This window comes from Bufo gargarizans, chromosome 1 (genome assembly GCF_014858855.1).
Source record: "Bufo gargarizans isolate SCDJY-AF-19 chromosome 1, ASM1485885v1, whole genome shotgun sequence".
Taxonomy (NCBI): Eukaryota; Metazoa; Chordata; class Amphibia; order Anura; family Bufonidae; genus Bufo; species Bufo gargarizans.
In genome coordinates this window covers 463,442,895-463,466,492 of record NC_058080.1, presented here as the reverse complement: position 1 = coordinate 463,466,492, position 23,598 = coordinate 463,442,895, and positions in this window count along the sequence as shown.

Genomic DNA, 23,598 nt, shown 5'->3' with positions numbered 1-23,598 from the left:
CAAAATGGGTGTTTATTTAAAAAAAACACACCAGAATATAATTGCAATATTCAAAGCTTGTATTTGACTGTGACAAATACAGTAAATGCCCCAGATGTAGGGTCTTGCACAAAATGGGTGTTTATTTAAACCCAGAATAAAATTGCAGTATTAAAAGAAAGCTTGTATTTGACTGTGACAAATTCAGCAAAGGCCCCCGATGTAGGGTCTTGTACAAAATAGGTAATTTTTTTAAACCCAGGATATAATTGAAGAATTTAAATATTGTATTTGACTGATGTAGGGTCTCGCACAATTTATAACTGCAATATTGGCTGGTTGTATTGGACTGTCAGAAATGAAGCAAAAGCCCCAGATGTAGGGTCTTGCACAAAATGGGTATTTTTTTAAACCCAGAATATAATTGTAACATTCGAAGCTTGTATTTGACTGTGACAAATGCAGCAAAAGCCCTATATGTAGGGTCTTACACAAAAAGGGTGTTTTTTAAACCCAGAATATAATTGCAGAATGTAAATATTGTATTTGACTGTGACAAATACAGCAAAGGCCCCAAATGTAGGATCGTGCACAAAATGGGCATTTTTTTTTTAACCCAGAGTATAATTGCAATTTTCAAGTCTTGTATTTGACTATGACACATGCAGCAAAGGCCCCAAATGTAGTGTCTTGCACAAAATGGGTGTTTTTTTAAAACCTGAATATAATTGCAGTATTTAACTCTTGTATTTGACTGTGACAAATGCAGCAAAGGCCACAAATGTGGGGTCTTACACAAAATGGGTGTTTTTTTAAGCCCAGAATATAACTGCAGTATTGACTGGTTGTATTGGACTGTCAAAAATGAAGCAAAAGCCCCAGATGTAGGGTCTTACACAAAATGGATATTTTTTTAAACCCAGAATATAATTGTAATATTCGAAGCTTGTATTTGATTGTGACAAATGCAGCAAAAGCCCCATATGTAGGGTTTTGCACAAAATGGGTATTTTTTTAAACCCAGAATATAAGTGCAGTATTTAAAGTTTGTATTTGACTTTGACAAATACAGAAAAAGCCCCAGATGTAGGGTCTTGCACAAAAGAGTGTTTTTTTTTTTTTAACCCAGAATGTAATTGCAATATTCAAAGCTTCTATTACACTGTGACAAATGTAGCAAAGGTCCCAAATGTAGTTTCTTGCACAAAATGGGTGTTTTTTTCAAACCCAGAGTATAACAGCAGTATCTAACTCTTTTATTTGACTGTGACAAAGACAACAAAGGACCCTGATGTAGGGTCTTGCACAAAATGGGTGTTTTTTTTTAAACCCAGCCGTATTTAAAGCTTGTATTTGAATGTGACAAATATAGCAAAGGCCCCAAATGTAGTGTCTTGCACAAAATGGGTGTTTTTTTTTAAACAAAATATAATTGCAGTATTTTTTTTTTCCTGTGTAATCAAATTGCAGTTGCCTGCCTGCCAGCATGTGTGTCAGGCTCACAGCCCTGCAAGTGCATAGTGTCACCAGCGCAACTCATATCTGGTGTCACATTTATTTTTATGACTGACAGGTTAGTAATAGCGTATTTTTAGCAAAATGAGCCTACAGATTACATTTATAAGACCACATTAGGAATGGTTAAAGCTCCCTGAACATAACCATATTTTTATCTGGAGGGGGTGAAACCTGGTGACAGAATCCCTTTAAGGCCCAGTGCAGCATCTTCAGCCACGTCAACCACTGCTGTCCTCCTTGCCCCCTCTCAACCACCCGTTACTTCACCTCTCGCCTTGAGCAGTTCCCGCTCATCTGCCCACAGTCAGGTGTCTGTCAAGGACATGTTTGAGCGTAAGAAGCCAATGTCACAAAGTCATCCCCTTGTCCGGCGTCTGACAGCTGGCTTATCGGAACTCTTAGCCCGCCAGCTTTTACCATACAAGCGGGTGGAGTCTGAGGCCTTCAAAAAATTTGTAGCTATTGGGACACCGCAGTGGAAGGTACACGGCCGTCTTCCATAACCTCCTCGGCTGAGTCCTCTTCTGCTGCTGCGTCTTGCTCCACATCAACGGCACCCCCCCATCTCCCCAGGGGCTATTCCACATCCCGGATACGACAGTGTCACGCCGTCTTGGGGTTGACTTGCCTGAAAGCAGATAGTCACACCGGACCAGCACTCCTGTCCGCCCTGAACGCACAGGTGGATCAGTGGCTGACTCCGCACCAACTGAAGATCGGCAAAGTAATGTGTGACAACGGAAGCAATTTGTTGGCGGCATTGAATTTGGGCAAGTTGACACATGTGCCGTGCATGGCACATGTGTGTAATCTGATCGTACAACGCTTTGTGCATAAGTACCCAGGCTTACAGGACGTCCTCAAGCAGGCCAGGAAGGTGTGTGGCCATTTCAAGCGTTCCTACATGGCCATGGCGCACTTTTCAGACATTCAGCGCCGAAACAACATGCCAGTGAGGCGCTTGATTTGCGACAGCCCGACACGTTGTAATTCAACACTCCTAATGTTCGACCGCCTGCTCCAACAAGAAAAAGCCGTCAACGAGTATTTGTATGACCGGGGTGCTAGGACAGCCTCTGCGGAGCTGGGAATTTTTTTGCCACGTTACTGGACGCTCATGCGCAATGCCTGTAGGCTCATGCGTCCTTTTGAGGAGGTGACAAACCTAGTCAGTCGCACCGAAGGCCCCATCAGCGACATCATCCCATTTGTTTTCTTCCTGGAGTGTGCGCTGCGAAGAGTGCTGGATCAGGCCGTAGATGAGCGTGAAGAGGAAGAGGAAGAGTTGTGGTCACCATCATCACCACCAGAAACAGCCTTATCAGCATCGCTTGCCGGACCTGCGGCAACGCTGGAAGAGGAGTCTGAGGAAGAGGAGTCAGAGGAGGAATGTGGCTTTGAGGAGGAGGAAGACCAACCACAGCAGGCATCCCAGGGTGCTCGTTGTCACCTATCTGGTACCCATGGTGTTGTACGTGGCTGGGGGGAAGAACAGACCTTCAGTGAGATCAGTGAGGAAGAGGAACGGGATATGAGTAGCTCAGCATCCAGCCTTGTGCAAATAGGGTCTTTCATGCTGTCGTACCTGTTGAGGGACCCTCATATAAAAAGGCTGAAGGAGAACGACCTGTACTGGGTGGCCACACTACTAGACCCCCGGTATAAGCAGAAAGTGCCTGAAATGTTACCGAATTAACGGAAGTCGGAAAGGATGCAGCAGTTCCAAAATAAATTTAAAAGTATGCTTTACACGGCGTATAAGGGTAATGTCACAGCACAACGGGAATCTAACAGGGGAAGAGGTGAAAGTAAAAAGTAATCCTCCTCCTACCACGACCACGCCGGCAAGGACAGGACGCTTTACAGACGTGTTGTTGATGGAGGACATGCAGAGCTTTTTAAGTCCTACGCATCGTCACAGCCCTTCGGGGTCCACCCTCAGAGAACGACTTGACTGACAGGTAGGAGACTAGCTCGCCTTAACTGCAGATATCGACACTCTGAGGAGCGATGAACCCCTTGACTACTGTTTGTGCAGGCTTGACCTGTGGCCTGAGCTATCCCAATTTGCGAAAGAACTTCTGGCCTGCCCCGCTTCAAGTGTCCTGTCGGAAAGGACCTTCAGTGCAGTAGGAGGTATTGTCACTGAGAAGAGAAGTCGCCTAGGTCAAAAAAGTCTAGATTACCTCACCTTTACAGGGAGTGCAGAATTATTAGGCAAATTAGTATTTTGACCACATCATCCTCTTTATGCATGTTGTCTTACTCCAAGCTGTATAGGCTCAAAAGCCTACTACCAATTAAGCATATTAGGTGATGTGCATCTCTGTAATGAGAAGGGGTGTGGTCTAATGACATCAACACCCTATATCAGGTGTGCATAATTATTAGGCAACTTCCTTTCCTTTGGCAAAATGGGTCAAAAGAAGGACTTGACAGGCTCAGAAAAGTCAAAAATAGTGAGATATCTTGCAGAGGGATGCAGCACTCTTAAAATTGCAAAGCTTCTGAAGCGTGATCATCGAACAATCAAGCGTTTCATTCAAAATAGTCAACAGGGTCGCAAGAAGCGTGTGGAAAAACCAAGGAGCAAAATAACTGCCCATGAACTGAGAAAAGTCAAGCGTGCAGCTGCCAAGATGCCACTTGCCACCAGTTTGGCCATATTTCAGAGCTGCAACATCACTGGAGTGCCCAAAAGCACAAGGTGTGCAATACTCAGAGACATGGCCAAGGTAAGAAAGGCTGAAAGACGACCACCACTGATCAAGACACACAAGCTGAAACGTCAAGACTGGGCCAAGAAATATCTCAAGACTGATTTTTCTAAGGTTTTATGGACTGATGAAATGAGAGTGAGTCTTGATGGGCCAGATGGATGGGCCCGTGGCTGGATTGGTAAAGGGCAGAGAGCTCCAGTCCGACTCAGACGCCAGCAAGGTGGAGGTGGAGTACTGGTTTGGGCTGGTATCATCAAAGATGAGCTTGTGGGGCCTTTTCGGGTTGAGGATGGAGTCAAGCTCAACTCCCAGTCCTACTGCCAGTTTCTGGAAGACACCTTCCTCAAGCAGTGGTACAGGAAGAAGTCTGCATCCTTCAAGAAAAACATGATTTTCATGCAGGACAATGCTCCATCACACGCGTCCAAGTACTCCACAGCGTGGCTGGCAAGAAAGGGTATAAAAGAAGAAAATCTAATGACATGGCCTCCTTGTTCACCTGATCTGAACCCCATTGAGAACCTGTGGTCCATCATCAAATGTGAGATTTACAAGGAGGGAAAACAGTACACCTCTCTGAACAGTGTCTGGGAGGCTGTGGTTGCTGCTGCACGCAATGTTGATGGTGAACAGATCAAAACACTGACAGAATCCATAGATGGCAGCCTTTTGAGTGTCCTTGCAAATAAAGGTGGCTATATTGGTCACTGATTTGTTTTTGTTTTGTTTTTGAATGTCAGAAATGTATATTTGTGAATGTTGAGATGTTATATTGGTTTCACTGGTAAAAATAAATAATTGAAATGGGCATATATTTGTTTTTTGTTAAGTTGCCTAATAATTATGCACAGTAATAGTCACCTGCACACACAGATATCCCCCTAAAATAGCTAAAACTAAAAACAAACTAAAAACTACTTCCAAAAATATTCAGCTTTGATATTAATGAGTTTTTTGGGTTCATTGAGAACATGGTTGTTGTTCAATAATAAAATTAATCCTCAAAAATACAACTTGCCTAATAATTCTGCACTCCCTGTATTAAGATGAATGAGGGATGGATCCCAAAAGGGACTGACACTGGGTGATACATTCGACTAAAAAAGGCCTGATGACTGAGATGAGCTGCCTTGGGCTAAAAATGGTCCACACACTGCTGTATTTTATCTCTGAATGCCGGATGAATTGCGTGACTTATCCAACTAGGGTTCAAGCCGCAATGTTTTAGGGCACTTTCTGCCTGGGAAACATCAATTTTTCTGGCCGCTGCTACAGCAGTACCTAATTTTTTCAGGCATGTGTACATGCCTAATTTTTCTGGCCTCTGGTGCTGCACTGTGGCTTCAAAAACCAAACAAAAAAAAAGGCACATACATGTGTCAATTCCCCTTCGTGATCGTTACCTTGTTGTGGTGAAGGGGCTTGCTTATCATAATGAAGCGACCACCTCTATGAGTGTGTTGGCAATGGCAATGTTGGCACACCCCAGATGATAAGGTCGTTGCTTCATTGTGAACAGACCAAAAGCGATCGGCTGGATAATTTTGCATAGAAAAAACATTAATTTTCTTTGTAATCATCTAAGGTGATCATTAAAGCCTACTAGGCCAACAATGGGCCCACACTGCAGAATCATTGTTTTCTGGGTCACTTAACTGTCACTTAACCTCCCTGGCGGTATGATTATGTCAGGAATTTTGTACCAAAAGTGGTACAATTTTTTGCATGAAATTTGGCGTTATGTATTGTAGGCTTGCAATTCTTAGTAATTACTTACTTAAACCTGACCAAACAAGACTTTAGTAGACATCCCAGATGTGATAAAGTTTCAAACACAAAATCATGAATTATAATCTAATAAATAATATAATTTTATTTAATAATGTAATAAAAATAATGAAATTTGTTTTATGGGCACAGCGAGCGCAGGACATCGCCGGATCGCCGGCAGAAGGTGAGGGGGGACTGCAATGTTACCCCGAGCGTGACTCGGGGTTACCGCTCCTGGCAGCGAAAATTAACCCCGAGTCATGCTCGGGAATACCGGCAAGGAGGTTAACTACCTCAGCATGACCATAGGCTTTGAAAAAACCCCATCGCCTGCAATCTCCCAAACGTGCGCACAGTCATCACTACACCTAGATTGACGCATAGAGGAATACAATTTATGTCATGAGTGTGTCAACTATTGACAACTTTTTGTGGTTGTCAAAAATCTATTCCATACACGTCCCCTGATAGGGGACGTAACAGGGATTAAACTGATAGGAATAGTACTACTTAACACACCTTATAATAATAATAATAATAATACTAGTGAACGTAACAGGGATTAAACTGATAGGAATAGTACTACTTAACACACCTTATAATAATAATAATACTAGTGAACGTAACAGGGATTAAACTGATAGGAATAGTACTACTTAACACACCTTATAATAATAATAATAATAATACTAGTGAACGTAACAGGGATTAAACTGATTAAAGCATCTTTTTCCATCTCCCGGTTCCTAAAATCAATTCCATATACACATCCCCTAATAGGGGACGTAACAGGGATTAAACTGATAGGAATAGTACTACGTAACACACCATTCATATCTGGTGGCACATTCGATTGCACACGCAGTGCCCCAAATTGGAAGTAGGAGGACCGACCAAGCATCTTTTTCCATCTCCCGGTTCCTAAAATCGATGCCACATACACGTCCCCTGATAGGGGACGTAACAGGGATTAAACTGATAGGAATAGTACTACTTGACACACCACACATATTGGGATTGCACAGTACATTACATGGCGCACGCGCAGTGCCCCAAATTTGAATTAGGAGGACCGACCAAGCATCTTCTTCCATCTCCCGGTTCCTAAAATTGATGCCATATACACGTCCCCTGATAGGGGACATAACAGGGATTAAACTGATAAGAATAGTACTACTTAACACACCGCTCATATCTGGTGGCACATTCGATTGCACGCGCAGTACCCCAAATTTGAAGTAGGAGGACCGACCAAGCATCTTTTTCCATCTCCCGGTTCCTAAAACCGGGACATGAGGACAAGGAACAGGACATGGCTAGCTTGGTATCCAACCTTGTGCAAATGGGGAGTTTGCGGTTGTGCAAATGGACTGTTTGCGATTGTTTGCGGTGCGTTAAACAGGGAGTTTGGTCTGTCATAGTTTGGTCTGTCACTGTGAAGCGGGCGTAACCGTTACACTACCTGATCGATACAACATCATACCTGATGTTTTAAAGCACGTTATTCCAAACAATTTAGGAATGTTAGGTGATTTATGCCCTTTATGGATTAAAACCCGACTCTGCGTCAACTACGTAATTTTCCATGGGAGTTTTGCCATGGATCCCCCTCCGGCATGCCACAGTCCAGGTGTTAGTCCCCTTGAAACAACCTTTCCATCACTATTGTGGCCAGAAAGAAAATTTGCCTGCCTATTGAAGTGAATGGCGGTTCGCCCGGTTCGCACGTTCGAGAACATTTGCAAAAATTCACGTTCGCGAACAGAAAATTTTATGTTCGCGACATCTCTAATTGCAATATACAAAGCTTGTATTTGACTGTGACAAATGAGCAAAGGTCCCCAATGTAGGGACTTGCACTAAATGGGTGTTTTTTTAAACCAAGAATATATTTGCAGTATTTAAAGCTTGGATTTGACTATAACAAATGCAGCAAAGGCCGCAGATGTAGGGTCTTGCACAAAATAGGTGTTTTTTAAACCTAGAATTTAATAGCAGTATTTAAGGCTTTGTATTTGACTGTGACAAATTCAGAAATGTCCACAGATGTAGGGTCTTTCACAAAATGGGTGTTTATTTTTTTTAAACCAAAATATAACAGCAGTATCTAACGCTTGTATTTGACTGTGTCAAATGCAGCAATGACCCCAAATGGAGGGTCTTGCACAAAATGGGTGTTTTTTTAAACCCAGAATATAATTGCAGTATTTGACTGTCAGAAATGCAGCAAAGGCCCCAAATGTAGTGTCTTACGCAAAATTGGTGGGTTTTTTTTATAACAGCATTATCTAAGTTTGTATTTGACTGTCAAATGCACCGAAGGCTTTAGATGTAGTGTTTTGTACAAAATTGGTATTATTATTTTTAAACCCAGAATATAACTGCAGTATTTAAAGCTTGTATTTGACAGTGAGAAATATAGCTAAGGCCCCAAATGTAGGTTCTTGCACAAAATGGGTGTTTCTTTTAAGCCAGGATATAATTGCAAAATGCAAAGCTTGTATTTGACTGTGACAAATGCAGCAAAGGTCCCAAATGTAGGGTCTTGCACAAAATTGGTGTTTTTTTAAACCCAGAATATAATTGCAGTATTTAAAGCTTGGATTTGACTATGACAAATGCAGCAAAGGCCGCAGATGTAGGGTCTTGCACAAAATAGGTGTTTTTTAAATCTAGAATATAATTGCAGTATTTAAACATTGTATTTGACTGTGACAAATGCAGCAAAGGCCCCAGATATAGGGTCTTGCACAAAATGGGTGTTTATTTTAAACCCAGAATATAACTGCAGTATTTAAAGCTAGTATTTGACTGTGACAAATGCAGCAAAGACCCTAAATGTAGTGTCTTACACTAAATGGGTGTTTTTTTAAACCCAGAATATATTTACAGTATTTAAAGCTTGTATAAACTATGCAAATGCAGCAAAAGCCCCCAGATGGGTCTTGCACAAAATATGTTTTTTTTTTTTTTTAAACACAGATTATAATTGCAATATTCAAAGCTTGTATCTGACTGTGACAAATGCAGCAAAGGTCTCAAAAGTAGGGTCTTGCACAAAATCGGTATATTTTTAAGCCCAGAATATAACTGCAATATCTAAGGCTTGTAATTTACTGTGACAAATGCAGCAAATGCCCCAAATGTAGTGTTTTGCACAAAATATTTTTTTTTTTTTAAATGCCGGGTCTCTCACAAAATGGCAGTTTTTTTAAATCCAGAATATTACTGCAGTATTGACTGGTTGTATTGGTCTGTCAGAAATGCAGCAAAGGCCCCAAATGTAGTGTCTTGCACAAAATGGGTGTTTTTTTAAAGCCAGAATATAACAGCAGTATCTAACGCTTGTATTGGACTGTTAGAAATGCAGCAAATACCCCAAATGTAGGGTCTTGCACAAAATAGGTGTTTTTTTAAACCCATAATATAACTTCAATATTTAAAGCTTGTATTTGACTGTGACAAATGCAGCCAAGGCCCCAAATGTAGTGTCTTGCACAAAATGAGTGTTTTTTCTAAGACCAGAATATAACAGCAGTATCTAACGCTTGTATTTGACTGTGACAAATGCAGCAAAGGCCCCAGATGAAGGGTCTTGCACAAAATGGGTATTTTTTTAAAACCAGAATATAACATCAGTATTAGAGTTGAGCGAACCCGAACTGTAAATTTCGGATTCGTACCGAACTTTAGGTTTTTGGGCACCAGTACATTTACTTAAAAGTTCGGGTTCGTGTACGTGTTTGGCGATTTTTATGGCGCTTTTTGAAAGGCTGCAAAGCAGCCAATCAACAGGCGTCATACTACTTGCCCCAAAAGGCCATCACAGCCATGCCTACTATTGGCATGGTTGTGATTGGCCAACTGCAGCATGTGACCCAGCCTCTATTTAAGCTGGAGTCACGTAGCGCCACCCGTCACTCTGCTAGGATTAGTTTAGGGATAGGCTGCAGCTGCTGTGAGGGAGAGATCAGGGAGAAATCTTATGAAGAACTGCTTCTTTACTCAGCGATCTACAGCAAATGTGTTTTGTGGGTGCAGTGCACAATTGTTTTAAGCCTGCCATGAGCCAACTACTGCTGAAAACTAACTTTTTTTCCTTCCGTTAGTTAATATCAATACATAATCGGCAGCCATTTTATGATAGTGCACGATAGTGCACCAGCACAGGATATCTGCATGTCTGCAATTTTATTTGAGACACCGGGGTTAAAAAAATAACTTTTTTTCATATAGTGCACATCTAGGATTATCGCTGCATAAGTGACTGGGAAATTTAGGCCAGAAATACGACTTTCTCATACTGGGGCATACTGGGGTGAAAAACAAACAAACATCTCTTTCATATAGTGCACATCTACTATTATAGGAGCATAAGTGATTGTCACATTTAGGCCAGAAATACAGCTTTTGCATACTGGGGCATACTGGGTGAAACAAACCCCTCTGTTTCATATAGTGCACAACTAGAATTATAGGTGCATAAAGGACTGTTCATTTTAGGCCACAAATACGGCTTTTTGCTTACTGGGGTTAAAAAAAAACCTCTGATATACTGCACATCTGGGATTAGACGTGCATAAGTGACTATGAAATTTAGGCCACAAATACGGCTTTTTGCTTACTGGGGTTAAAAAACCCTCTGATATACTGCACATCTGGGATTAGACATGCATAAGTGACTGTTAAATTTAGGCCACAAATACGGCTTATTGCTTACTGGGGTTAAAAAACCCTCTGATATACTCCACATCTGGGATTAGACATGCATAAGTGACTATGAAATTTAGGCCACAAATACAGATTTTTGCTTACTGGGGTTAAAAAAACCCTCTGATATACTGCACATCTGGGATTAGACATGCATAAGTGACTGTGAAATTTAGACCACAAATACGGCTTTTTGCTTACTGGGGTAAAAAAAAACTCAGATATACTGCACATCTGGGATTAGACGTGCATAAGTGACTGTGAAATTTAGGCCACAAATACGGCTTTCTCATACTGGGGCATATTGGCGTATAAAAAAAAAAACACATCAGTTTCATATAGTGCATATCTAGGATTATAGGTGCATAAGTAAGTGTCACATTTAGGCCAGAAATACAGCTTTGGTATACTGGGGCATACTGTGTGAAACAAAGCCCTCTGTTTCATATAGTGCACATCTAGGATTATAGGTGCATAAGGGACTGTTCATTTTAGGCCACAAATACGGATTTTGCTTACTGGGGTTAAAAAAAAAACTCTGATATACTGCACATCTGGGATTAGACGTGCATAAGTTACTGTGAAATTTAGGCCACAAATACGGCTTTTTGCTTATTGGGGTTAAATAAACCTCTGATATACTGCACATCTGGGATTAGACGTGCATAAGTTACTGTGAAATTTAGGCCACGAATACCGCTGTCATATAGAGTTTAAAAAAAAAAGATTTGAGTGCAATACCCTACATCAGGGTTTTTATTGGCGGTTTATTATTTTTAACAGACTTAACCACTTTTTACTTTGCTTGGTGAACGCTAACTATGAGCAAACATCTAATAAGGGACGCGGTCATGGTCGTGGTGGTGGTGTTGGTGGAGCCTCTGGTGCTGGGAGAGGACATGGCCGTTCTGCCACAGCTACACGTCCTACTGAACCTACTACCTCAGATCCCAGTAGCCGCCAGAATCTACAGCGATATTTGGTCAGGCCTAATGCCGTTCTAAGGATGGTAAGGCCTGAGCAAGTAAAGGCGCTAGTCGATTTGGTGCCTGACAGTGGATCCAGCAGGTTCACATTATCTCCCACCCAGTCTTCTGCAGGAAGCGTACAGGTGGCACCTGAAACTCATGCCCATCAGTCTGTCACATCATCCCCGTGCATATCGGGGAACCTGTCTGAGCCTCAAGTCATGCAGCAGTCTTTTATGCTGTTTGAAGACTCTGCTGGCAGGGTTTCCCAAGGGCATCCACCTAGCCTTTCCCCAGGGGTTGAAGACATAGAATGCACTGACGCACAACCACTTATGTTTCCTGATGAGGACATGGGAATACCACCTCAGCACGTCTCTGATGATGACGAAACACAGGTGCCAACTGCTGCGTCTTTCTGCAGTGTGCAGACCGAAAAGGAGGTCAGGGAGGAAGACTGGGTGGAAGACGATACAGGGGACGATGAGGTCCTAGACCCCACATGGAATGAAGGTCGTGCCACTGACTTTCAGAGTTCGGAGGAAGAGGCAGGGGTGAGACCGAGCTAACAGCATAGCAAAAGAGGGAGCAGGGTGCAAAAGCAGAGCAGCCGTCACCAAAATTGTTTGCCTGCTACTGGCCACTGTCACCAGGGACCGAGCACACCAAAGGCAGCTTCAAGGAGTTCACTGGCATGGCACTTCTTCACACAATGTGCTGACGACAAGACCCGAGTGATTTGCACGCTGTGCCATCAGAGCCTGAAGCGAGGCATTAACGTTCTGAACCTTAGCACAACCTGCATGACCAGGCATCTACATGCGAGACACGGGCTGCAATGGAGTAAGCACCTTCAAAACCAAGAAAGGGATCAGGCCCCTCCTGCTGCTGCCTTGGCCTCTTCCTCCGCCTCGTGAGGAACATTGGCACGTGCCGCCCAGCAAACAGAGGATGTGTCACCAACAACACCACCTCCGTCACCAAGCATCTCCATCATGTCACACGGAAGCATTCAGCTCTCCATCTCACAAACCTTGGAGAGAAAGTGTAAATTCCCACCTAGCCACCCTTGATCCCTGGCCCTGAATGCCAGCATTTCTAAACTACTGGCCTTATAAATTCTGTCATTCAGGCTAATGGAGACGGACAGCTTCAAACAGCTCATGTCGCTTGTTGTCCCACAGTATGTCGCTCCCAGATGCAACTAGTTCTCCAGGAGAGCCATGCCCTCCCTGCACAACCAAGTATCGGATAAAATCAAGTGTGCACTGCGCAACGCCATCTGTGGCAAGGTCCACCTAACCACAGATACGTGGACCAGTAAGCATGGCCAGGGATGCTATATCTCCCTAACTGCACACTGGGTAAATGTAGTGGCAGCTGGCCCCAGGCGGAAAGCTGTTTGGCGCACGTCCTTCCGCCGTCAAGGATCGCAGTGCATCATTCTTTGCCTCCTGTTGCCTCCTCTTCCTACTTCCTTCTCGGCTTCCTCCTCCTCTTCTACCACCTCCTCAACCGGTCAGCGACAGACCTTCACCACCAACTTCAGCACAGCCAGGGGTAAACGTTAGCAGGCCGTTCTCAAACTGATGTGTTTGGGGGACAGGCCCCTACATGCAAGACATGGGCTGCAATGGAGTAAGCACCTTCAAAACCAAGAAAGGGATCAGGCCCCTCCTGCTCCCTCTTCTGCTGCTGCCTCGGCCTCTTCCTCCGCCACTGGAGGAACATTGGCACCTGCCACCCAGCAAACAGAGGATGTGCCACCAACAACACCACCTCCGTCACCAAGCATCTCAATCATGTCACACGGAAGCATTCAGCTCTCCGTCTCACAAACCTTGGAGAGAAAGCCTAAGTGCTGCAGTGCCTCCGCACAGACAGCAGAGTTGCCCACATTTTAACGTGTGCTGACTACTGGGTGGCCACCCTGCTGGATCCCTGTTACAAAGACAATGTGCCGTCCTTAATTCCCTCACCTGGAGCATGATCGGAAGATGCGTGACTACAGGCGCACGCTGGTAGACGCGCTCCTGAGAGCATTCCAGACTGACGCCGGGGGACAAGTGGAAGCACAAGGCGAAGGGAGGGGAGGAGGAAGAGGTCGCCAACGCAGCTGTGTCAGCGCCAGCACCTCAGAAGGCAGGGTTAGCACGGACGACATGTGGAAAAGCTTTGTCACCTCGCCGCAACAACCGGCCCCAACTGCTGATCTGGAGCGTGTTAGCCGGAGGCAGCATTTGAACAACATGGTGCAACAGTACCTGTGCACACGCCTACATGTACTGACTGATGGTTCTGCCCCATTCAACTTCTGGGTCTCCAAATTGTCCACATGGCCTGAGCTTGCCCTGTATGCCTTGGAGGTGCTGGCCTGCCCTGCAGCCAGTGTACTCTCTGAACGAGTATTTAGCATGGCAGGAGGCGTAATTACAGCCAACATGGACAAGCTCACGTTCATTAAAATGAACCAGGCCAGGATCCCACAAGACTTGTCTGTACCTTGTGCAGAATAGACAGTTCTAACAGCCTCAACCATCCATCCTTGTACTCAAGTGCAAGGATGGATATGTCCCAATATTTTGGGGGATACCCCTATGTAAAAATGCTAAATAACACACATCTGTGTTGGCTACCTATTCCTCCTTAGCCGCCGCTCCCACCTAGACTGCCACGTGAGCCTACACAGCCACATCCACCCATTCACCGCCTCCTCAACCTCTTCCTCCTACATCATTCCTAATTTTTATTTTTTTAAGGTCTTTTATGTTTTTTTAATTCATTTCCCTATCCACATTTGTTTGCAGAGCATTTGCCATGCTCTTAAGCACATTTTGCTGCCTTTTGCAGCTCTCTAGCTCTTTCCAGGTGTTTTTTTAAACCCAGAATATATTTGCAATATTCAAAGCTTGTATTTAACAAATGCCGCAAAGGCCCCAGATGTATCGATTTGCACAAAATGGGTATTTTTTTTTAAACCAGAATATAACAGCCTATCTAACGCTTGTATTGGACTGTGACAAATGCAGCAAAGGCCCCAGATGTAGGGTCTTGCACAAAATGTTTTTATTTTTTTAAATCAGTGTATTTTTTATTGTGGAGCAAATTGCATCAAAATGACAATCAGCAAGTGACATTTGTTGACACAATAAAGTGCATCAATATTACAATGTCTATTTGTTTTTGTCTTTATTACACCGCGTGCTTGACATTATTTTTTCCCTATTTTCAATGCCTTCCCCACCCCAAAAGCCTGTAACAAAAATTGCATTGTATTGTCTATTGTTTTACAGTACTGCATTATATTGCATTGTGCGGCGAGACGGACAACCCAACATCACACAATATCCTATCATTGCTAACAGAGCATATCCTATATTTCTCCACGAATATGGGGCAATCCACAAAGTCTATCTCCATCGCTCAGCGATCCAACACAGCATAATGTGGTCTATAGTGTGTGAGCAAGATTACCGTAATCTACCTAACCCAGACATTGGATCTCGGATACATTCCACTGCTAGCGCCCTTGAAACTAATCCTGGATCAGACACCCAACCCCCCCACACAGACATAAACCTATTTGGACGTTTCCTCTTCAGATAGATACCTCTCTCATAACGCAGAATAACGTTCAGTCTGTTAACAAATTTCCGTCTCGTGGGAGGGTCAGGTGCAATCCAATGTCTAGCTATTAATATACGTGCTTGAAAGAACATTCTTTGTATACAAATAAATATATCATTACCCTGGACCTCCACATCCAATTGTCCCAAGAGACACATTTTAGGGTTACATGGTATGTCTATCTGTGTAACTTGCTTAATAAGCTTCACTATCTTCTTCCAAAATTTTTCACGTTTAGAGCATGTCCATAACATGTGTATTAAGGATGCATTTTCCATTGCACATCGAGGACAACATCAGTTGTCCTCGATGTGCAATCGAGGACAACATGAGTCACCCTGTGTAGTAAGTATAATTGTGACAGACGCTGTGCTTCATTAAGAGTCAAAGAGGGCATTAGAGACAGCATATCCTTCCATTGTTCCTGAGTAATATGTCTTACTTCAGCCTCCCATTTAACTTTAACCGGAGGGGTCTCTGAAGGAGAAATTATGCCATGAATATGTCTATATAACAAGGAGATCAACCCCTTCGTATTACCCTTGCTTTATAGCCGTTGCATAATCGTTGGGGTAGCTAAAACCTTTGCACTCCCCGCAAACTGTGCCTGATAAGTGTGCCTCAATTGTAAAAATTGATAGAACGCTGAGTGCGGGAGTGCAAACTCACTTTGTAGCTGTGCAAAGGATTTCATATTACCATCCTCCTGAATATGGTTTAGACTGAGGATACCCTTTTTCTCCCAAGGATAAAACCCCTCTAGTCTAAATATCTCCGGAAGCTTCGGGTTTCGCCACAAAGGCACATATCCATAGAGTCCAATAAAGCCAATAATATCTTTAAATTTGGACCAGATCTTACACATTAGGGACACCGTGGGTAAATCCTCAACACCTTGTACCCTCCCTATTTCATGTACACCAATTGGTATGTCTTGTTTTCCCACAGAAGATACTATACGTGCTGAGGGCCCTCCTTCCATACGTTGCCCCCAACCCTTTAAGTGTTGAAATTGGGCAGCTACATAATACACCCAGGGATTTGGTACGGACCAGACCTCCCTCCTCCTTGTCTCTCTGCAATGTCTGCAGTTTTATTCTAGGTTGCTTTTTCTTCCATATAAGTGATCGGAAAATGCCTTGAATTTTGTAGAATAACCTTTGGGGAACCCAAACAGGTGAGTTGTGTAAGAGATATAGCAGTTGGGGCATCAGGATCATCTTAATCAAATTGCATCTCCCTACCACTGAAAGCGGGAGCTTGGACCAGGCTGAGACCTTATCCAGAAATTTTGTTAACAGGGGGTCTATATTAAGTTTAACATAGTCGGCAACTCTCGATGCAATCAGGATACAAAGATATTTAAATTGATAGACAATTTGTAATTTAATCTTTTGACCAATCCATATGGAGAGGGAGCGTATCAAGGGGAAGTATCACTGATTTATCCCAGTTGATACGTAACCCAGATCGGAGGCCAAATTCAGTAATATGTTGCATCACCGGATGGATCGACCGCTCCAGGTCACCAATGTATAAAAGCAGGTCATCTGAGTATAGGGAGACTCGTTCTTCATGAGGACCCAACGGAAGCCCCGTCCAATCCGGTGACACACGCAGTATACACGCTAATGGTTCAATGGCCACTGCAAATAGGAGTGGGGACAGAGGACACCCCTGTCTAGACCCACGATACGAGAATTGCGGACTAAGCTTTCCATTTGCTCTAACTCTGGCCAGCGGGGATCTATATAAAAGTTTCACCCAGGCTAAAAATCCTGGGTCAAACCCTATAATTTTCATGGTTTCCCACAGATAGTCCCACTCGATGCTGTCAAAAGCTTTGGCAGCATCAAAAGAAACCACCGCCCTACAACCCCCCCCCCCCCCCCACATATCCACTCGCCGTTGGAGATTAAGGAAAATTCTTCCTTAGGTTGATAGATGTGCTTTTATAAGGCATAAATCCTGATTGAAAGGATGGGCACTCTAATATCTGGATCGCAGAGTAGGCAATATGACAGTAATTTATTTAAGTATCAACCAAAACAGATCAAAATCCTATTAAAACACAATACATAAATAAAATTAATAAAATTGATAAATATACTTGATAAAATATGCTGCAGAAGGATCCACTGGTATTACTATTAAGTGGCCTAGTTGTACTGGCCAAGGATCATGGATATGGCAACCGTAGGTTCTGATTGTGTACAGACTATGTTGTCAAGTATATTTGATTCTCTGGAGCAATGACTGCAATTGATTAATAACTCCACACTGTTGAATAAAATGTGAAAATAAGTGACCAGTGCATAGAAAATATAAAAATCAAAATTGGGTGATAAAACATAGAAATATTGTGGGTAAGTGCAGTGTACGATAGGTGTTCAGATGGTTGCGGTAATAGGCAACCGTGCAAAAATGACTGTGGAGATTTATCCTCAAGCTCAGTCTTTCTAAATATAACAGAAAAGTTCCTGAGAGTCGACTTAGTATTCCAGTGTCTAATCCAAAAAATATACTCTGTTATACAATGTATCGGTCCGGCAAGTCTCTGGTTAACACCGCTATAGAGCACAGCAGCGATGATTCATTGTTTCAGCAGTGAAGTTATTGAGCGGTAATATATGCACATGTAATCAGTTGGTTAATTGTTTTGTTACTCACATGCGGACTTTATGTCGTCTTCACCGTGGCGTCCCACGTGGTGGAAGTTCTGGGTGAAATATATCACTGGGCCCCAGACAGCATACGGCTTAGCTGTTAAGATACAAGCTCCTATGGTGTATTACCGTGCTTTTCCAGGTCCGGCTGTGAGTGGCAGTGCTTGGTGGTATTCGCTCTGCTCCACTTCAGGTTCACCTTAGGTATCCTTAATTGGGATACGTGCTCCACCTCTCTTTAGTGCGGTCACGTACATAGGTGGCTGCTAGATGTCCATAAAGCTTTTTTTTTATCCTCGAAAGCGCTTTCTTTTGTCCAACATCAAATGGCAAACTTGTTGCGGTTTGTAGTCAGGTCCAATTAGTTTACGCCAGACGCGTTTCGAAGGGTATCCACCTTCTTCCTCAGTGGCTCTGTTGGATCTGACTAGTTTGCCCTCTTTTTATTCATTATGGCTGCCAAGGGGTGTTCAATAGAAAACCCGGAGAGGATCAAGAGGATCAGGAGAATCTAAGTGTCCCAGATCCAAATTATCATTAAATGCGGTATTATTGCGGTTTATATGCGGTTTTTTTGTATGACCCTACGTTTTCTTGTTCAATAGAGACTAGAGTTCTTCTGGACCATTATACATACTTAATTTTCTGCATAGTTAGTTGCATTATCCTTTTATATTGATATACATTTATAATGCATAAAATTTACTGCAGTATAGAATTACATAGAGGAATAACATTAAAATCCCATTATAGCTTATACTTATTATAATTTTAATCATTAAATCTTCATAAAATATCTTATAGATAAAAAATAAAAATAGAAATAAAAATATATAAAAATAAAAATAAAAAGAATTTCTTATGGATAAAATGTTAAAATTCTATTAAATCGAGTCCTGTCTAGTGGGCATCTGTTTTGGATCAAAATATTAAATTATAAAATAACAAATTTTAAAATATCCTGTATTTTGAGATATATGCTTCCATATATAGCAAGATCCATCCAGGAAATGACATAAGGAGATTTTCAGACAGGGGAGAAAGCTGAAGATAGATGGCAACCTGATTAGGTGGGGCCAGATGTCTAATTGTGATGTACGGACTATAGGGTGAAGATGGTATAGGGGTGAAGACCTGCAGCTCAGGAGGGGTCATAGTGCTGATAAACAGCCCGACTAGTACCCCTCATGGGCCGAAGGCGTCCAACCCCTCACAGGAATTCGAATATTTCCAATTCGGCATTGAGCCCAGCTGGAGCCAGGCTGCCGAATTCAAAAATTCTTCTGGATTCAGCCCTAGACATTCGGGCAATGTGATTGCCTCCCCTCCAATTGCGCTTTATCTGTTCAAAAGCTGCAAAGGTCAGAGTTTTAGGGTCTTGATTATGTACCGTTTTGAAATGTTTAGATAGTACATGTTTTTCATAGCCCTTTTTAATGTTGTTTATATGTTCCGCTATCCTAATTCTTAAAGGTCTTTTGGTCCTGCCTATATATTGTTTCGCACATGAGCATTCTATAATGTAGATGACATTTGAACTGTTACATGTGAGAAGAGTCTTTATCTCAACTTCAAAGGTATTTTGTGTTGATTTCACCCATTGGGTCTTCTTTGCAAAGGACGTATTTTTACAGTTCACACAGCATCCACATCTATAGAACCCACTCCTACTTAACCATTTGTTAATAGAGCCGGTTTCTCTTGTTAGTTGTTTTATTGATGGTGCTACCTTCAGACCTAAATTAGGGGCCTTCGTATACACTATCTCCGGTACTAGTGGGATCAGGGGACCTATAATTTTATCTTTTTGGATTAGGTGCCAATGGTTTTTAATGCTTTGCTCAATTTTTTTGTGCTGTGCATTGTAAGGCAGTATAATGCGGAATTTATCATCTTCCTTGGGCTTATCAATCTTCTCTTTATTAGTTTCAAAGAATTTTCTCCTATCCATCGATCTGACCTTTTTTAGAGCGTTCTCAACTACTGTCTCTGGATAGTCTTTTGCCAAAAATTTCTCTTTCATATTAAGAGCCTCTTCCTCAAACTCTGACTGATTTGTGCAGTTCCTCTTAATTCTTCGGAATTGGCCAGTTGGTATATTTAATAGCCAAGAGGGCAAGTGACAGCTAGAGAAGAGGATGAAGCTATTCTTGGCTACCTTCTTCTGAAAAGTGGTACACACATAGTGGTCCATCTGGGTGGTAATCCGTAAATCAAGGAATTCAATAGATTCCTGATTAATGTTGGAGGAGAAATTCAAGTTATATTTATTTATATTGATTACTTCTAGGAAGGTGTGGAGGCTAGTTGTATCTCCCTGCCAAATAAAAATTATATCATCGATGTAGCGCTGCCAGAGCACCAGATCCGACCCCAGCCTGGGTAAGATGGTCTCCTGTTCCCATTGTGCCATGAAAAGGTTGGCATAGCTGGGGGCAAATCTGGTGCCCATGGCAGTGCCCCGAATCTGGAGATAATAAGCCCCCTCAAAGAAAAAATAATAATAATTATGCGTTAGTATATGTCTCACACCTTCCACCAAGAAATCAATCTGCTTCTCTTTGAGACTACCATGATTTCTCAATTGCAAACTCATACTATTGGTGCCCTGTTCATGCTCAATCACGGTGTAGAGGGATTGGACATCCAAAGTCCCTATCAGCCAATGTGGCTCCACCTTCAGATTTTCCAAAATCTGGACAATCTGGGTGGTGTCTTTCAGATACGTTGGAGTAGTCTTCACTATTGGTTGAATAAGTTGGTCTATGTACTGGGACAAATTGGATGTCAAAGACCCTATACCCGAGATTATAGGGCGGCCTGGTGGGTCAGTCATACTTTTGTGAATCTTGGGCAGGCAGCAGAACACAGGTAACCTCTGCTGTGTCCCCAAAATAAAATCGAACTCCTGCCTAGAAAGTAATCCATCTTCAAGTCCTCTGTTACAATAGTGGTTCAATAGCTTTGAGAAGTCTTCTGTAGGGTCTTTTCTCAACCTCCTATAAGTTGTTGTGTCTGCAAGTTGTCTCAGGCACTCCACATTATATTTGGTTGTTTCCGGGAGAACAATTGCTCCGCCTTTATCAGCGGGACGGATGGTAAGGTTTTTTAATTTTTGTAATTCTTTAATCGCTTTGATCTCCTGTATAGTCAAATTATTTCTCCTCATCTGTTTGTCGGGTACCTTTCTCAGATCTGTCTCTATATTTCTTCTAAAGGTAGCTATTTCGGCACCTATCTCCTGTCTTGGAAACTTCTTTGATTTAGGTCTAAGAGATGTGTGTTTAATCTCTGTATCTTCACATTCAACTGTATTCATTAGGATGGGATTTTTCAGGAAATATTTTTTCAAACAGAGTTTCCTCACAAATTTCTCTATACCCACATAGGTGTCAAATTTGTTTAATTTAGCTGTTGCTGCAAATTTGAGGCCCCTCTTTAGTAGTCTTGTCTGGGAATCAGTCAAGACCACGGAACTGAGGTTTACTATGGCTTCTGATTCAACTATCTGTGTTTGTTGTAAGGACCTCTTTTTTCTTTGGGATCTTCGTGTCTTTCTCTTAGATCTGGGTTCCGTTGGTATCTGTGTGTTGCCTCTCTCAAATGTTTGGGTATGTGTTGATGTCTGTGATTCTGTGGGGGCCTGGTCCTCTGTTGTGGCTCCTGATCTTCTGGCCTGTTCCTCAAGTTGTATGTGTGTGTCGGCATTCCCTGTCGGTGAATCTGGTCTCTGGATAGTGAACGTGATCTGTGTCTGGTTCTCATACTGTGGTGTACTCCTATCTGTTGAGGTTGGACATATTTGTCGTTGGGGGTCTGTGATCTCTGTCTCATTCTTGTCTTGTGATGGGGTGGAGTCCTGTCTAAAAAATGGTTATAATTAAATGTCTCAAATATATTGCTCACAGGGATGGTATATCTCGGAGGATAATCATTATCATCAGATTGGCCCAAAGCTCTAATGTCTGAATCTCCTTCCTGCGAGTTAGCTCTATAATTATAGTCTTCTGTTGGTTTGGCATTAAATCTATATTTTCTAGTTTTCCTATTAATTATCTCTGACTCCATCTTATCAAGACTTTTACATAAACGTTCCTGCCACATAGTTAGCTCCTCACTGGCTGGTAGTTTATCGACCACAATTTTAATTTGTTTTATTTTCTCATTTAACTCTTCCAGAATTTTACATCTCCTTTTAATAATGAGTTGTACCAACATTATGGATTGGGAGAGTAGTAATGCTTCCCATTCTTTCTTAAATTCCTCATTGCACAAATCTTGTGCAGGGATTTTGGGTTGCATTAGTCCCTTGGGGATTCTTTTCTCCTCAATACATAATTTCAGCGACTTGATTTCCCACTGTTGTCTAAGTTGTTTGAGCAACAGTGGTTCAAGTTTCCTGAATATGTCTTCTAATGACTTCTCATATCCAATGATGTTTAGGTCATGAGTACTTGAATCATCAAACCTGTATGTCTCTACCTTCTGTCGCTTGCTTTCTATGTGAGTCCAGATATCCATTATAGAAGCAGAGGGAGCTCTGACCTTGTTGGGTACGTTGATAATAAATGTAAAAATATGGTAAAGGTCGGCTCACCCCTGATTCCAGCTGGCAAGGTGCTCCACCCCGATGTCGTACCCCGATCACCAGAAATAAAGCAATAATAGTTGAAAGGATGGGCACTCTAATATCTGGATCGCAGAGTAGGCAATATGACAGTAATTTATTTAAGTATCAACCAAAACAGACAGGACTCGATTTAATAGAATTTTAACATTTTATCCATAAGAAATTATTTTTATTTTTATATATTTTTATTTCTATTTTTATTTTTTATCTATAAGATATTTTATGAAGATTTAATGATTAAAATTATAATAAGTATAAGCTATAATGGGATTTTAATGTTATTCCTCTATGTAATTCTATACTGCAGTAAATTTTATGCATTATAAATGTATATCAATATAAAAGGATAATGCAACTAACTATGCAGAAAATTAAGTATGTATAATGGTCCAGAAGAACTCTAGTCTCTATTGAACAAGAAAACGTAGGGTCATACAAAAAAACCGCATATAAACCGCAATAATACCGCATTTAATGATAATTTGGATCTGGGACACTTAGATTCTCCTGATCCTCTTGATCCTCTACGGGTTTTCTATTGAACACCCCTTGGCAGCCATAATGAATAAAAAGAGGGCAAACTAGTCAGATCCAACAGAGCCACTGAGGAAGAAGGTGGATACCTTTCGAAACGCGTCTGGCGTGGACTAATTGGACCTGACTAAAAACCGCAACAAGTTTGCCATTTGATGTTGGACAAAAGAAAGCGCTTTCGAGGATAAAAAAAAAGCTTTATGGACATCTAGCAGCCACCTATGTACGTGACCGCACTAAAGAGAGGTGGAGCACGTATCCCAATTAAGGATACCTAAGGTGAACCTGAAGTGGAGCAGAGCGAATACCACCAAGCACTGCCACTCACAGCCGGACCTGGAAAAGCACGGTAATACACCATAGGAGCTTGTATCTTAACAGCTAAGCCGTATGCTGTCTGGGGCCCAGTGATATATTTCACCCAGAACTTCCACCACGTGGGACGCCACGGTGAAGACGACATAAAGTCCGCATGT